This window comes from Alligator sinensis, unplaced genomic scaffold (assembly GCF_000455745.1).
Source record: "Alligator sinensis unplaced genomic scaffold, ASM45574v1 scaffold311_1, whole genome shotgun sequence".
Lineage (NCBI taxonomy): Eukaryota > Metazoa > Chordata > Crocodylia > Alligatoridae > Alligator > Alligator sinensis.
The window spans coordinates 637,088-641,041 of NW_005842355.1; the positions used below are offsets into that span (position 1 = coordinate 637,088).

The window sequence follows — 3,954 nt, forward strand, 5'->3', positions numbered from 1 at the left end:
TATCATGTCAATGAGAGGTTACATTGATAAAGGATCTTCACAAACTGAGATTCCCCACCATGGAATTACGAGGATGGGAGCTGATCATTTACAAAACTGTTTTGGTGAGAATTCAACGGAGACACCTGTGGAATCAGAAAAAATATATGCCTTAAACTTTGATTATTTTAGTTATAAGTTGACATAACCGCTTTGTGGAAAATTGCTGGTTCTGTATAGTAGAACAGATAAGAGAAACTGTTTGTTCTTTGTAACTCCTCTACAACTGCTTCGCTCACCGCGGCCTTGAAGATAGCAAAAAAGTATGTACAAATCTGATTTCCAGGTACAAGAAGGAGGTTTGTAAACTAACCTTGCCTCCCCCATTAGTTCCCATCCTGATTACAGCAAAAAAATAAAGTAATATTATAGCCGCTTTTCATGCTAATTTCACTATATGATCACGTGAGTTGTAAGCAACTGTTAAAAAGTATATAAGCCTCCTGATTTTACTCTTGGGGGGGACACCCCTTCCAAGTGCTTGGAAAATCCATGTCACTTTAGAATCCCCCCTACAGCTGTAGTTTCTTTTAAATAAAAGCTTCTGCTGACCTGACCCAAAAATATGCTGCGTGTGTTTCCACGACACACCTTTGTTTATAATTATAACCATTGCTACTGTGAGAGTTGTGCAGCGTAGTTATAGCATTTAGAACTCAAAGGCCATTGCCCACTAATGAGAGCTGTTGCTCACTGGCAGGAGAAGGTGTAAGGGTCATTTGTAATAGTAATAAGGTAATAGTTTTGGCATGAACTCATGACCAATGCCATTTTGGAAGATATAAGAGATATTACACAATATCACAGTCTTAACACGAGCAACAGCCTTAATGAACCCCAGCTGGGGAAAATGATTTTATTATCAGTATGAAAACCTTTAATATCAGCTTTTGGTAAAAGCCAGTCAGACCTCAAAATGCCTACACAGTATTGCCAACCCCCGCTTTCAAAAAATCAGGATCCAAAACTTTGAGGTTTGTAAAGGTAGTATATTTGAGGGATTGTCTTCTACTTTTTGAATCTTCAGAGATTGCATTTTCAAACTTCTCTCTGCAATCATGAAGGCTAGATTTTTTTAATGCAAGTCCATGAGATCCCATGACTCCAGCAGTTGGAGCTTTAAAAAGGACATCAGTTACTGAATGACCTTGGATATAAAAACACAAGATTTAGCAATGGGGGACAATTGAGCCAAAATTCACTCTGAAGTCTGAAAGTAAATATTTGAATGGTCTCTTTTAATGATTTAAATGTTTAATCATATAATCATATGCAGGTCAATTATTTTATTTAACCTTTCAGCATTGTTATTTATGTTTCACACAAAATGTAATAAAGTTGTTTACAACATTTAAAATGCAAAAGTGAAACCTCAGGGAATTTTTAATTAGCCTTTATTTTACTATACTTTCTTTTGATCAAACTTTGGCAACAAATCATGAATTATTTAAAGTGGCAAATCTCAAATTGTTTTGTGCTTGCGACTAGAGAGAGAAAAATACCATTATACTTTATATATACCTCGCTGATCAGCAAAAGAGTGAGGCATTTTGCTTGTTCTAACAGCATCCTTCTTTGATGTCAAGGGGTTGACGTTTTGTTTTGAAAATACACCTGATTTGAGGTATATTACACTTTAAATAAACTTGGACACCAGAACCAGTCTAGCCATGGGAGTGTGAACCTCCTAATGCGTTAACTTAACCCGCCAAAAAGCAGCGTACCTGAGCAGGCTCATTTAAACCTAGCTTGGGTACCTCTCCACTACACTGTAGTCCATGGTGTGGGCATCCCCTCGAATGCTCTTGTTATTCCTGTTTGGGGGAGCTGTTCCCTTTCCAGAGCGTGAAGTGTTACAGGTGTTACAATAATATCATTCCAGCAGATGGCATTGTAGCACTGTCAAAGCAATGGCTGCACACTAAAAGTTTGGAAAGCCTGCTTAGTTTCAACGTCAGGGTGATGGATTTCTTTGGTCTGTTATCTGGAATCCAACATTCTTTGTAGCAAAATCTAGTGCAGAAATGAGACCAGGCCTAGGAGGGATCTGAAGGAAAAGGAAATGGAGATAAAGATAAAAGCCTTGTCTGCATAGGAGAAATTGGCCAGATAGCTATTCTAATATCAAATAATTTTTCTTCTAAAATAATTACTCTGCTTTGCGAGTACAGTAATTATTCTGAAACACTGCTTTATTTCAGAACAGAGCGATCATATGGAAGGAGATTCAAGAACAGCTATGGAGATCAGTTATTCTACCCCAGTTCTTCCAGTCAATTTCCACTGTGTAGAAAAGCCCACATATGCATATATAAAAGTATGTGTATATAAAAGGCAGACTAGGAAAGGTTAAAAAAAAAAAAATGTTTGCAGTATTTATGATGTAAAATAAGTTATTTAAATATCCTACTTCTCAAACTCTCTTTATACATCATGAAGAAGTAGTGATTTTAAGGCCAGCATGATTTCCTAGTCTTAACTTGTATAAATGCAGGCCAGAGAATTTCACTCAGCATTTTCTGCCTCACACCCAAACATCTGCATTTGAATTAGTGCCATTTTGTTTACACAACATCCAATCTTTGTTTAAAGGCTCTGAATCCAATTTTTGCTCACTGCATTTTTCTTCTCCCCAAAGGAAATTCAATTTTTAGTATTCCGAAGGGCTCCTTCAGTTAAAAGCCAACAGGTAGTTTATTCGCCAGCTGTCCCATCTCAGCGTAATGGGCACTGCATTCTGCACCCAGAGTGACTAGCAGAGAACTGAAACAATTCTTTATTAATCAACCATTTAACTTAAGGGCTAAAGAAATCAGTTGCCCGTTACGAAATGACATTTCTTCTCACCCCACCCCAATGGTTTAAAACTCATACTGTATTCTCAAACTGACACTTTTGTTGTCTCTAAGTGATACATTTTTCTCTCAAATTTGCTTTCCCCCCCACATACTGTAATTTCAGCAACTTCTCCTTTTTCTTAGAGAAACTGTTTCCCCCAAGTCACGGTCCTTATCAGAGCTTGCAGGGCAAGGCGAAAAAACTCCCTAATTGTTAACTTCCTCCCTCACATCTGAAAATCACAATATTTCCGCCTTTACAAATCAGGTACAAACTAACATAGCAAACGGTGGATCTTCTAGCACTTGAGGTCTTCAAACCGTGAATGGATGCTTTTCTGAGACAGATGCTTAGTCAAACACAAGTATGTAGACTAAATACAGAAGCAACAGCGAGATTCGAAAGGAAGGTCCATCTAAGCATAGCAGTCGATTGACTAGCGTGGTTAAGGCGCACCAGTTTCTTGGCCAAAGACAAGGAAGTGAGGTGGCCAACATCACAACTCCCCAGCTTGCATCTAAGCATTTATGTTACAGAAGGGCTGACTAGGGGTGACCTCTGGCACAAGCGCAGAGCAGGACTTGAGCTGATGCTGGTGGAGTCATAGACACTTCATCCACTCTTCCCTCACACCCCACATACAGGAGGTCAGATTTCAGGATCCAGTGGTCCTATTTGAACTCGAATTCCCCAAACAAAGCTTTCTCTGCCAGCTACCTGAGACCTTTTTGAGAAGGCCATACAATTAGCATTGTGGTTTGTGCACAACAACAGAAACTCTTGTAAGATGCTGGATCTCCCTAGAGAAAAAAAGGGGGATTCTTTTTTGTAGATCATTGGAATTAGAGGATAAAATTGATTTATTCATTTTAAAAGGGCAGAGCACAACTGGGAATAGGGAACTGTATACCAAGAGAATTTCTCCCCTCCCCTAAAGCAAAAAGGAAAGCAGAGTTTTATTGGGGCAAATCCATCCTTGGCTTCTCTTCACCGATGATGGGGACTCAAGTGGCCAATTATCTCAGTTGGGAGGCTGTTGAGCATTCACTCTGCCACTGCTCGATTGCTATTCCCTAC

The 3,954-nt window shown here is 39.0% G+C and overlaps 1 protein-coding gene across 1 annotated transcript in view; it reads right to left on the minus strand.

Annotated features, from left to right (window-relative positions):
- Window positions 1–3,954, minus strand: part of CUNH15orf39 (chromosome unknown C15orf39 homolog) — a 25,438-nt gene that overhangs the window by 13,977 nt on the left and 7,507 nt on the right. The window lies entirely within an intron of this gene.